General features: G+C 38.7%; 1 protein-coding gene across 11 annotated transcripts in view; it reads left to right on the forward strand.

Moving 5' to 3' along the window:
- Positions 1-1,007: 1,007 nt before the first annotated feature.
- The window catches only part of TTLL7 (tubulin tyrosine ligase like 7), a 159,822-nt gene continuing 147,572 nt past the window's right edge, over positions 1,008-13,257 (forward strand). For all 11 annotated transcript variants that reach the window (XR_014807911.1, XR_002345113.2, XR_002345115.2 and 8 more), the window contains exon 1: positions 1,008-1,205. The gene's annotated coding sequence lies outside the window, so the exon portion shown is untranslated. The remainder of the gene's footprint in view (positions 1,206-13,257) is intronic.

A 13,257-nucleotide genomic window follows, 5' to 3' on the forward strand; every position in this document is an offset into this window, starting at 1 on the left:
GTCGCCAAGTCTGTTCTCTCTTTTTCCCCTTTGTATAGGGAGAACAATACACTTGTCTCCGTCTTCACCACGGTCTGAAATGAACCTGTTTAAGCCTGGTTGTGATGGGTCAGGGAGCATGAAAGTATTTTCGCTGAAGTCTAAGGGGATGTCACGTGCAGGGGCGTCTCTTTCCAAGTTTATAAAGTGCATTTCACATAAGGACATGATTCCCTCCCCATTCCCGAGACACTAATCTGGTAAATGATGAACAGTGAACCTGAAATCCTTTTGAATTTTTTTTAAAACATCTTTCATAGATCTACATGTTAAAACAGTTTCCTAAATCTAGATTTTCCAACTACTCTGGTTCAGCCTTTATGGAGCAGCGACTCTAACTCCAAACTGTCCCTCACTTGCCTGTATCAACAAAGCACCTACAGGATGGGGCCCCACTTGATTTTATTTTCCAACTTTCAAGTTGGTCTTGGATAAATGCCCTCTTATTCTTTGCTCCACAGAGATGCTTGTGTAAAAGATGTGAAGAGTCCCTTCAAGCGCTGCAGTGGTTAGACGTCCGTGGTGAGCTCTGCAGCAGTACTGGGACCCGGGGCTGGAGCAGGAGGAGGCACGGAGGCAGGGCTCCTGCCAGCGCCCCTTCGCATCTGCTCAGGAGGGGACACCGCCCAGGCGCCGGCGTTGCTAGGTCCTCTGTTTGCCGGGTTCTAAAGGAGCCCTGAGCGGGACCAAAGCCGACGGGGAGGGGGGCCCGGAAAAGCTAAAGCGCTGTCTCCTGTCACCCGCCGGGAAAAGCAGCCGCGCTCGGTTGGTTTCTCCCGCCCGCAGCTCTACAGGAGCGGGAGGGGCGCGGAGGAGCCTTCCTGGTCCTAGGTTCCTCCCAACCGCCGCCTGCCCAGCGCCCTCGCTCCTGCTCCGCGGCGCACGTCGCGCACCCCCGGTCGCCTCCCGCGAATGGTCTGGCCCGTCAGTAGCCGCCACCCCCTTGGGCAGCGCCAGCTGCTCCAGCTGCTCTGGGTCGAGCGCCGGCGCCCCAAGCTGTGGCTGCCGCGGGCGGTGGGCGGGCGGAGGGCAGCACCGGACCTCCCAGAGCAGGGGGCCGGCCCCGGGGCGGTTGCCGCGGGAAGCCGAGGTGCGAGGGAGCGGCGGAGGGACCCCCCGCAGCCAGGAGGCGAGGACCCGGGCTGGGCTGGGCTCTCTGCAGCCCGGTGAGTACCTGCTGCCCCAATCCTCCCCGATCCCCCCTTTCTTGTCCCCACGCCTCCGAGGTCTGGGCACCCGCCCGGACGGTTGGTCACTGCTCTGGGAACACTGGCCGCCGCGGGAGCAGCAGAACGGGGAGCTGCTGTTGTTGGTGCTAATGATTCAGCACCATTCGTGCCCTGAGAGATTCGGGCAGAAGGAGAAGGGTGGTGGTGGGGGCCGAGGTCAGTTGCGGGGCTCTCACCTCAGCTTCTAGGTTCCAGAGGAAAGACCCTGGCGGGTGGGGTCGGGTGTGGCCTGAGCCTGGAGGCTCCCTGCTGGCGAGTTCTTCGATTCCGTCCTTTCCCACGGTACAAACCTCCCGTGACTGTGCCATGCAATTTTCAGTGTGTCAGATTAGTGTCTTTTTCGCACATGCGAGTGAAGTGTAGGGCCCTTTTCTGTACCTGTCAGTTTCGTTACTTCTTGGATGCCTAATTCGTGTCATCATCCATTCAATTTTATATTGCATTGCATTCCTCTGTTAACGTGTGAGGAAGGTGCTGTATCCAAGTTGTCCTGTATTCAGTGTGGGTTTGATTGGTCTTGGCATAGTAGGAAAAGCTGTAAGGGAGATAGGAAATAACACTTTCAGAGCCTAGACACTTCGCTTTTCTAGCTGTTGTTTATTAAATCATGATAACGACTCAGAACCCAATGTGGAAAGTGAAGAGCTCCAAGTTCAATTATTGGCTCAAGGTCACACAACCAGAATTTGGATATGTCTCCTTGACCCCAAAGCCCATGGACCTTCCACTGTATTAAAGGAGTTCTGTGTCCAAGTGTGCCGAAATATATATGTTCCATTGCAAATTAAACATAAATTAATTTTCATCGAAGTAATCTCAAACAACACCAACAACCTGTAAACTTCCTGTGTGTGGAATTATTGTTCTTTTAGTAAAAATGTAGGAGCATTCTTTGAATTAGGTGAAAAAAAAAAAAAAAAACCCACCGTATTTTCTTAGAAAGTGTATGCCAAAAAATAATATCTGGACAACACTGCATAGGAGAGCTAGATCATAACAGGAGATGTTCAGCACATTTTTGGCAGTGAATACATGGTAGGTGCTCAAGTGTTCGAGAACTCTTTTAGGAAAATAAAGGAAATATGGAAAATTTTAACTTTAAAGAAACATTTGTAGCAAGAACAGTTGCTTAGTTCATGGGGTGTGTGTGACTGAACTGCTTTTGTAGGGTGTGTCATCCCATGTTAGGCTGACAGATAAACCCAGGCTGATAGTATTCTGTGATTCATTACAACTCTGTGATTTGGCATAACAGATAATAACTCCATTTTGCAAATGAAGGAAATGAAATACAGAGGAGGTTCAGCAGGTGGTTGAATCTGGACAAGCACTGGCTCTTAAAATATGTGTGTTGAAGCAAAGTATAGTTCTGTATAGTGGGAAACCATATTGATTTGTTTTTGCCCTGTCCTTCAGAGTCAGCAAAGTATAGTTCTGTAGAGTGGGAAACTGTATTGATTTGTTTTTGCCCTGCCCTTCAGAGTCAACAATTGTATTGACCTTGTATGCTCTTTTTGCAAAAATAATGGCTGCTATTATTTTTGCTGGGCCATTTGATTTTCTTTCATTTATGATTTATGTATTTCTCTTAAGACGTGCAATTCTTGTTGATGTCTCAGGAGGCATGTTGCTATAGTACTAATGCTCATTATCTCCAAGTACTGGAATAGTGTAGGATGGCAGATAGAGACATAGTCATCTTAGTACATCATTCCTAAAGTATTGAACCATTTGCACTGGAGTATTCTTTTTTTAAGTTAATGAGGATATTGATAAAGTCATGAAATTGAGGCATAGATTTACATTTGTTGTTCAGACAAGACTAGTAAGATAAGTAGGGTCTTGAGATGAGTCTTTAAGTTTGATTTCTGGGAAGTCATTTCTTTTTGTTCTTTATATGGCTATAGAACATATCCTCAGTGAAGCATCTTGCGAGGACAGCAGAAATAGTATAAATGAATAAGCAAAAATATAATCCACTGCTATTAAAGTAAAGGAAAATGCATGTCCTAGTGATGGAGGGTCAGCAGGAATATTTTAAAACAGTTGCAACACACATTATTTAGATAACATAACTGTATGATGTAATGAATATAATGCCAACCTGGCTTTAGAACTATATTTTCTCCCTCCTCTCTCTCTCTCTGTGTATTTATCAAATGACTGCTATCCAATTTCTTGATTTCAAGAAAAGTCTAGCGGGGGAGATATTTACTTACATATAAGTAATTAACCAAATAGTTAGAACTGGCTTAATACCAGAAAAAGGTAGTACAGACTTAAATGCAGTATAGAACCTTAAGAAGAAGGAGAAATAGTAACTGCTAGGGTCATATGAGAATCAGGAAAGTCTTTATGGATGGAAGGGAATAAATCACTCTCTGAGCAATGGGAAGGCTTTCCATAGGTGAAGAGAAAGCCAGATGAAGAGGTTCAGTTGAAAATTGCTACTATTCTTTTTGGATACATGGTGACAGATTAATAAGAAGCTTGCATATTAGGCAAGAAAACCTGCTCCTTATTGGGTAATCACAGGGAACTGGTGTAGGTCACTAAGCAAGCCAACTTTCTCTTTGGCTGGTCTTGTTCACATTCTCTAAATTCCTTGCTCCAAGTGCTCTTCCAGAATTTTTTTTTTTTTTTTTTTTTTCCCTGGGTACTTATATCCCAGAAAGTTTTCTATGCAAGTAAGATTTCTGGGTACTAAATCCAGAAAGTTTTCTATGCAAGTAAGATTTTTCCTCTTACAGGGAAGTTTGCCTTTTAAAAAGTTTCCCCCTTTCCATTATAGTATTACAGTTTGAAAACTAAAAATATAAAAAGAAAAAATTCTCCGTAATATTACCAACTAAAGACAACCACTACTAATATATTGATGTGTTTCCTTCTACTCTATTTTTTCCTGTGCATGGTTTTAATTGTGCTATGTATTTTTTTACTTTAAATTTTATAACTTTAATTTCCACTTAATTACAATTGGACAGTGAACATTTAAAATGCCTACATAATTTTCATGAGGTAAATGTACCATATATTCCTAATTATTCCTCATTTTCTCTGTGCTTTTGATGAAAATAAATAATTCTGTGATGGACATCATCTTTGTTCATAAGCTCTTTTCTGTATTTTAGAAATTAGGTCCTTAGGATAGAGTCTCAGAAATAAAATTTATGGGTTAAAAGATGCAAGTTCTTAGTTTGATTTTTTTTTAAATTGAGATATAATTGACATAAAACATTAGTTTTGGGTATATAACATAATGATTCAGTATTTGTATGTATTGCAAAGTGATCACCACAGTTATGTCTAGTTAACATCCATCGCTACGCAGTTTTTTTGTTTTGTTTTGTTTTTTATGTTTGCACCTGCTTCGTATGGAAGTTCCCAGGCTAGGGGTCAAATTGGAGCTGCAACTGCTGGCCTACACCACAGCCACAGCAACAGCAACATGGGATCCAAGCTGCTTCTGCAACCTACACTGCAGCTTTGGGCAACACCAGGTTCTTAACCCACTGAGCAAGGCCAGGGATCAGACCTGCATCCTCATGGGCACTATGTTGTGTTCTTAACACACTGAGCCACAATGGGAACTCACATTTTTTTTTTTTGTAATGCTTAGTTTGACTAAATTTTATGCAAGTTTTAAAACTCTCCTGGATTCTGTATGTTCTTTTTGGAGCATTTGCATATTAAGCATAGGGTATTTACATATTAAGTAAGGACATTTGCATATTAGTAATAATAACACTCATTCCTGTCTGTGGCTCCTCAGATACTATTTCAGGCAAACTTGTCTTTTGATTAGAAAGATTAGTTAACTCATGGGTACTGGGAGAAAGGCAGGTAATTGGGGTTCCCGCCCTTTCCTCAGGAATTCACCTCCATCCTCCACGCAGTATCTCTGTCTTTCAAACTTCAGCTTTTTCCACTATCCTATATCAGGCTCCCAGGTCTCCAGCTTCAGTATCCTGGCAGTGCAACGTCTGTGAACTCACTCTGGCCTGCTAATTTGGAGAAGCCACATAGGTGAGGGCAGGGATTCCAGACCTGCTTTCATTCTTAGTAGAAGCCCTGGTCACAAGGTACAAGAGTGTGTGGTGGACATTGAAGGACTCCTGCCTCCTCCCCCATCAACATTGCCCAAGATGGCCTTTGAGAACAGCAGCCACTAGGAGGTGCCTGACAGTCCCAACATTCCCTCCCCGAATTCAGATGCTCCCCTCCTCTCATTCCCAGTACCCTTGGGCCAGAGGACCAGAGGAAATTCCCCTCCTGGAGGAGAGAGACTGTGCCTCAGCATCTCACCATTTGTAGGGACACGTGTCACCAACTCTTTGCATGGGTACCTTGGCCAGGCCTCTGACTTGCTTCCCTAGGTGCTCCCCTGGGTTTCCTCTGGGTCCCCCGCCCTCTCCTTGGAACTTGAGACCAGGAAGCCACTGAGCCAGGGAAGCCATTAAGCGTCTCAGAGGACCAGTAGAAGGGGAGGTAGGGATAGGAATGTGCCTCGAGGGCACAGGTGGGGAGCAGAGAGCCAGATACTTGGAATGTGCCATCAGTTTGGGAAGATCTGAAAGGAGGCAGGAAAATGGAGGTCACTTTACTAACCCAAAAATAGGCCCCACCTATTCAGGTCCTGATGGGATGGTTTCTGGTGGAAATTAGACATTGAGGTAGGCAGAGTATTTTGGGCAGAATTTTTCTGTGCTTAATTGGGATCTGTTATTTAAAATAGTTTGCTTTAGCTCTTAGAAGGTGGTAAGTTTATTTCCATTCCTACCAGGCATTATTTGTCAAAGTTCATCTGGGCCTAGTCACTGTTTCCCCAGGGTTAAGTTGAAGCTGAAAACGTAAATTTAAATAGGGGAGAGGGTGGGAGGGACTGGGAGTTTGGGGTTAGTAGATGCAAACTATTGCCCTTACAGATAAGCAATGAGATTCTGCTGTAGAGCCCAAGGAACCCTATCTGATTACTTGTGATGAAACATGATAAAGGATAATGTGAAAAAAAGAATGTATATATACATATATATGTGTATATGTGTGTGTATATATGTATATATATACACTTTGCTGTACAGCAGAAATTGACAGCATTGTAAATCAACTATAATAAAAAATTGAAAAAAAATAGAATTGCCTATTTATTCTCCACTACCCTATTTTCCTTAGTTCCCATTTGACATCTATCTGCTAATGCAATACATTTCCCTCTTTTTTCTTTCAGTTTTTCCTTGCAAGCAACTAGTTGGCCTGTGTTCCTTTGACTTCCTTGAAGGTTTAGAGTTAGGTGGTCAGGTGGCCACTGGGTTTCCTCTGGGGCTGACTGAGAACACCTTCCTTTTGAAAGTGATGATATTCTTGGTCCACTGGGCATATGCTGAACCATCCACATTGCTTGGGTTTTTCTAAATTGTACTGTGGCATCCGAGCTTTCAAACTTCTGTGTTCTTTTTGTTCTTCTGCTTAGCCATGTGAAATGGAACATTATGTTTGACAAAAGATTATTTTGAACCTTCCCATCTCTCTTAAAAATTATCTTCCCTCCTCCATGAGCTTATTTGAAGTGAAAGTGACTTTTTAAAGTGAGTTAAGCATTTGTAGATTTGGCAGATGGATTAGCAATAATCTGGGTAGCAGCTTCAAGATTTTTTCAATGTTCTTTGCTGGATCAGAATTTTAGGACCGCTTAGGTATACCTTTCATTTAAGGTAGTATATCTACCTTTTGTAAGAGAAGAGAGCCTGCTTAAAATTTGTGGCAAATCTAATTGATGTGGTTCTATTATGAGGTTTTACTGGCTTTGTGATATGAATGGTACACATGCGGAGTATTGGTAGGAAAAGTTAGCAACTGTGGATTTAATTGAAATCATTGCATTTAATGGGAAAATTTTCATGTGTCATTTTCTTCATTGCTATTGTTTAAAATATATTTTTTCAAGGTACTTAATAAATAAAATCTTTAACCATGTGTGACATTCATAGTGATTGCTGAAAAAGCAGGACAATAATTTTAGCACACATCTCAGTTTATATTTAGAATCAGTCGGTCTGTGGTTAGCCAACAAATATGGGCCAGTTACTCTATGGAGAGGAAAGATCGAAAATGAACACTTTCTACAATCAGATTACTTCACATCAAACCAGATGGAGACATTTTCATTTAGCTGTAGGTTTGATCATCCAAGATGATAGTATTTAATTACTTAGCATATCTCAATCTAAAATCCTAAAGATATGTAGATATTATTTCCTTCATTTTAAAGATGTGAAAATTCAAGCTACAGAGAGAGAAAAAATCAGGCAAACTGCATGCAAAATCAAGGTAGGATTAGAAATTAGTCTATAGCTGTCAAATCCATTGAATATTTTTTTCCTCATCTTTGATGTCTACTTTCAGTCCATATCAGCTTTATCCTTAGTTAACAGAGACATATTTCAAATCCACTATTTTTGGAAAATTGAAACAAGTTATTTCTAGAACTTGCTGCAAAAATTAAAGGAAAACAGAATCTTAATATTAAGGAAAGTTTTAAAAGGAGGGATCAGTGCGTCTTAAAATCAAGTGAACTGTATGTGTGTGGAAAAGCTTTTTCACTTGTCAAAAATCAGTGCCAAATGAGCATTTCTGGCAGAAAGAAAAGTTTGCTGCTACATGTGTTAGGAGGTTGTCATTTCTGAATAGGAGGCATTTAAGCTTTTAAAAATGTATCTTGGATATTTAATATCTGTCGAATGCTATTTTCATCCTTGACTAAGTAGTTAAAAGGTAAGTGTTTTTCATTAGCTATAGTATGACATATTTGCTTCCAAAATGTGCTTGAAAGTGTATCTGTGAATTTTGTTTTTGAATTCATAAGGAATCAGAATAATAACAATAGGATGAGTGAAGGTCCTAAAGTTTATCTTCTACTGGGAACAAAATTAAACAGCTACACTTAGCAATATCTATGAATATAGATATCTAGATCTCCAAGTAAAATTACCTATGGTAACTCCCAGATTTTTCTCTTCTTGATAAAATTATATATGTTATGGTAATATGGAAGTGATTATCATGTTTTCTGGAAGAAAAAAGTCTAGAGTAAGATAAAAATACTATGATTTATGCATGGATGATTTCCGACATTTTGTAGGCATTACACAAATGCTACTTTAGCTTCCAATAAATATTTTGCACTTTTTATATAATTTTTTATTGTGATAAAAACACATCATATAAAATTCACCATATTAACCATTGTAAGTGTATAGTTCAGTAGTGTTAAATATATTCACATTTGTTGAGAAATAGATCTCCAGAATTGTCTCATCTTGAAAATCTGAAATTTTATACCCATTAAACAGCAACTCCCCCTTCCTCCTCTCCTAAGCCTCTGGTAACTAACCACTGTTCTACTTTCTGTTTCTATGAATTTTACTAGTTTATATATCTCACTATAAATTGAATCATGCATTATTTGTCTTTTTGTGACTGGCTTATTTCACTTAACATAATGTCTTAAAATTTTATCCATGTTGTCATATATGACAGGATGTCCTTCCTTTTTAAAATCAAATAATATTGCATTGTACATACCACATTTTGTTTATCCATTCATTTATTGGAAAAAATTTACAGCGTTGTGCCAATTTCTGCTCTACAGCAAAGTGACCCAGTCATACATATACATATATATACATTCTTTTTTCATATATTATCTTCCATCATGGTCTATCCTAGGAGATTGGATATAGTTCCCTGTGCTATATACAGTAGGACCTCATTGCTTATCCATTCTAAATGTGGTAGTTTGCATCTACTAACACCAAACTCCCAGACCATCCCACTTCCTCCTCACTCTCCCTTTGCAACCGCAAGTCTGTTCTCTGTGACTGTGAGTTTTTTTTTCTGTTTTGTAGATAGGTTAATTTGTGCTGTATTTTAGATCATATAAATGATACAATATGGTATCTGACTTTCTCTTTCTGACTTACTTCACTTAGTATGATACTCTCTAGTTGCACCCATGTTTCTTTGTAATTCATTCTTTGTTGATGTACATTTGGGTTCCACATCTTTGCTGTTGAGAATAGTGCCATTGTGAACCTAGGTGTGCAAATATTTTTCCAAGACTCTGCTTTCAATTCTTTTGGATATATACCCAGAAATGGGATTACTGGTTTCTATAGTAGTTCTATTTTTATTTTTTTGGGGGAATCCCCATACTATTTTCCATAGTGATTGCATCACTGTATCATCCCATCAAGAGTGTGCAACAGTTGCAATTTTTCCACTCCCTTACCAACACTTATTTGTGTATTTATTTATAGTAGCCATCTTAATGGATGTGAGGTACTATCTCATTGTGGTTTTGTTTGTATTTCCCTGATGATTAGTGATGTTGAGCATCTTTTCATGTACCTGTTGACTGTATACAATCTTTGGAGAAATGTCTATTTAAGTCCTTTGCTCATTTTTAAATCTGGCTATTTGATTTTTTTAATGTTAAGTTGTTGGAGTTCTTTATGTATTCTGGATATTAACCTCTTATCAGGTAAATGATTTTCTCCTACTCCCTTCCTTGCCTTTTCACTCTATTGATTGTGTTCTTTGATGTACACAAAAATTTTGTGTAATGTAGTCCCATTTGTCTAGTTTTCCTTTTGTTGCCTATGTAGCATTGATTACTTTTAGCAGTTTAAAAATGTATTGATAGAATTATCTCAAGTTGCTATTTGTTAATTCTTTTCCTCTTTATTCTTTGACATCTAAAAGACTGTTTTTGATATTATGCAATTATAATACCTGGTGTAATTAACAAATTAAACTTAATTTTGATTAACTTTTTCTTTTTGGAAGATCCATTTTTAAATCTATACAATGTAGAATTTTGTTGCTATAATTTAACTAATGTGTTAATAAGAATTATGTTAAACCTGTACATCAATTTAGGGAGTTTTCTTTATTGTAGTGATTCTTCCATTCTGTGAACAGGGTTTGTGTCTACAGTTATTTAGGTCTGATTTCTTTTATCAGAGTGTCATAGAATAACTAACAAAATTGTGTAATTAAAATTATGACATCCTGAGTATTTCATTTTCTTTGGAGCAACTATAAATGATACTGCATTTAAAACTGTTGTTTCCGGAGTTTCCGTCGTGGCGCAGTGGTTAACGAATCCGACTAGGAACCATGACGTTGCGGGTTCGGTCCCTGACCTTGCGCAGTGGGTTAACGATCCGGCGTTGCCTTGAGCTGTGGTGTAGGTCGCAGACGCGGCTCGAATCCCACGTTGCTGTGGCTCTGGCCTGGGCCGGTGGATACAGCTCCAATTGGACCCCTAGCCTGGGAACCTCCATATGCCACGGGAGCGGCCCAAGAAATAGCAAAAAGACAAAAAAAAAAAATTGTTGTTTCCGTTTCATTGCTGTCAATATCTAGAAATACAGTTGATTTTTGTGTTGGTTTTGAATCCGGAAACCTTACTGAACTCATATTTTGGATCTAGGACTATAGATCCTTTGTTATTTTCTTTTTAAATATAGAAAATTATGTCATTTGCAAACTGAAACACTTTTATTTCTTTTCAATCTGTATTCTTTTAATTTTTCTTATTTCAGTGACTGGAATTTCTAGAATGGTGAGAGTGGACATCCTTGCATTCTTCTCAATATTAGAGGAAAATTATACTATTAAGTGTGTTGTTACCCGTAGGGTTTTTTTTTGCGTGTGTGTGTGTGTGGATGATTTTTATTAGGTTGAAGAGGTTTATCCTCTGTTCCTAGTGTACTGAACTTTTTTTTTTTAATCATGAAAGGATATCAAATTATATCAGATGCTTTTCCTGCATCAGTTGTTATGGACATATGATTTTCCCTTAGCCTGTTGATATGGTAGACTGCATTGATTATTTTTGAATATTGAACAAGCCTTGAATACATGGAATAAATCCTGTTTGATCATGCATACGACACATATACATACGCAAATACAAACACACACTTATATAAACACACTCATTGTTGTATTCAGTTTGCTAACATTGTGTAAATATTTTTGCTTTTAATTTCAGGAGAGGTTTGTAATTTCCTTTTTGTTGTGCTTTATTTGGTTTTGGTTGTTAGAATATTAGTGGCCTCATGTGGTTTTAAGAAACTACCACTTGTTGAGTTTGGGTATTATATCAAGTTCAAATGTCTATAATAACTTGAGAAGGCTATTAAAAAATACTCGTTTTTTCAACTACATCTCTCTGTTATGCCAATTTTTTCATATATTTCAAGTGAAGAAATTTATCAAAATGAATGCAGAAGCAGATATTAGAATCTGTTTTCTTAAAGCAAGATATTGGAGGAATTTGAAAAAGTACAAAACAATGTCACTCATTCCTTTTAAAAATTATACTTAATTTTTATACAATGTTTTTATTAGCATGTAATGGTTTTATTATTGTTATTTTAAAATTAGTATTTTAAACATTTCTAAGTTTTAGTTTCTAATATGGCAGATATTTATAGGTATGATCCACAAAAACAAAACACAAAATTGAAAGGATGTAAAGAGTTCCAACACCAAAAAGTTTGAGTTTTTATTTATTTATTTATTTATTTTTTTGTCTTTTTGCCATTTCTTGGGCTGCTCTCACGGCATATGGAGGTTCCCAGGCTAGGAGTCCAATCGGAGCTGTAGCCACCAGCCTACGCCAGAACCATAGCAACAGCAACGCAGGATCCGAGCTGCGTCTGCAACCTTCACCACAGCTCACCGCAATGCCAGATCCTAAATCCACTGAGCAAGGCCATGGATGATGGAACCTGCAACCTCATGGTTCCTAGTTGGATTCGTTAACCACTCCGCCACGATGGGAACTCCAAGATTTTTTTTTTTTTTTAAATTAAAGTATAGTTGAGCCAGAAAGAAAAGTTTGAGAATTAAGACAACCAAGGCAAGGAGAAAAGTGAGGTCAGAGGCATGGGCATGTGCATCTCACATCTGGCATTGGTTTATCCAGGTTGTTTCATGTGCATGTTTTCCTCTTTCTCCATTAATATTTTCATTTCACAAAAGATGCTTTCTTCCACATTGATTCATTGATAAATACTCTAATGTCCTAGAAAAAAGTATGATAAATAGACCAATAGAGCTTTACAGTGTTATCTTCACAAAATGAAATCTCTTAAAATTATCTCCATCCTAACTTTAACAAATACCATATGTAGACATATAACTATATTTTGAGTTATAAGTTGTTTATATATTTTAGAGATTAAACCCTTGTCTGTTGCATTGTTTGAAACTATTTTCTCCCATTCTGTAGGTTGTCTTTTTGGGTTTTGTTTTTTTTTAAGGTTTCCTTTGCTGCAAAAGCTTGTCAGTTTGATTAGGTCCCATTGGTTTATTTTTGCTTTTATTTCTGTTGTCTTGGGAGAGTGACCTAAGAAAACATTTGTACAGTTGATGTCAGAGAATGTTTTGCCGATGTTCTCTTCCACAAATTTGATGGTGTCTTGTCTTATGTTTAAGTCTTTAAGCCATTTTGAGTTTATTTTTGTGTATGGTGTGAGGTTCCAGTTTCATTGATTTACATGCAGCTGTTCAGTTTTCCCAGCACCACTTGCTGAAAACACTGTCTTTTTCCCATTGTATGTTCTTGCCTCTTTTCTCAAAGATTAATTGACTGTAGGTGTCTGGATTTATTTCTGAGTTCTCTATTCTGCTCCATTGGTCTGTATGTCTGTCTTGGTACCAGTATGACACTGTCTTGATCATTGCGGCCTTGTAATAGTGCCTGAAAGTCTGGGAGAGTTATGCCTCCTGCTTGGGTTTTGTTCCTTAGGATTGCTTTGGCAATTCTGGTCTTTTTATGGTTCCATATAAATTTTTGGATTGTTTGTTCTAGTTCTGTGAAAAATGTCATGGATAATTTGATAGGGATCACACTGAATCTGTAGATTGCTTTGGGTAATATGGCCTTTCTACAGTATTATTTTTTCCAACCCAGGAG

Source organism: Sus scrofa, chromosome 6 (genome assembly GCF_054392235.1).
Source record: "Sus scrofa isolate SSC_HxYL_T2T_F1_AM1 chromosome 6, Sscrofa_HxYL_maternal_Yorkshire_Landrace_v2.0, whole genome shotgun sequence".
NCBI classification, from domain to species: Eukaryota; Metazoa; Chordata; class Mammalia; order Artiodactyla; family Suidae; genus Sus; species Sus scrofa.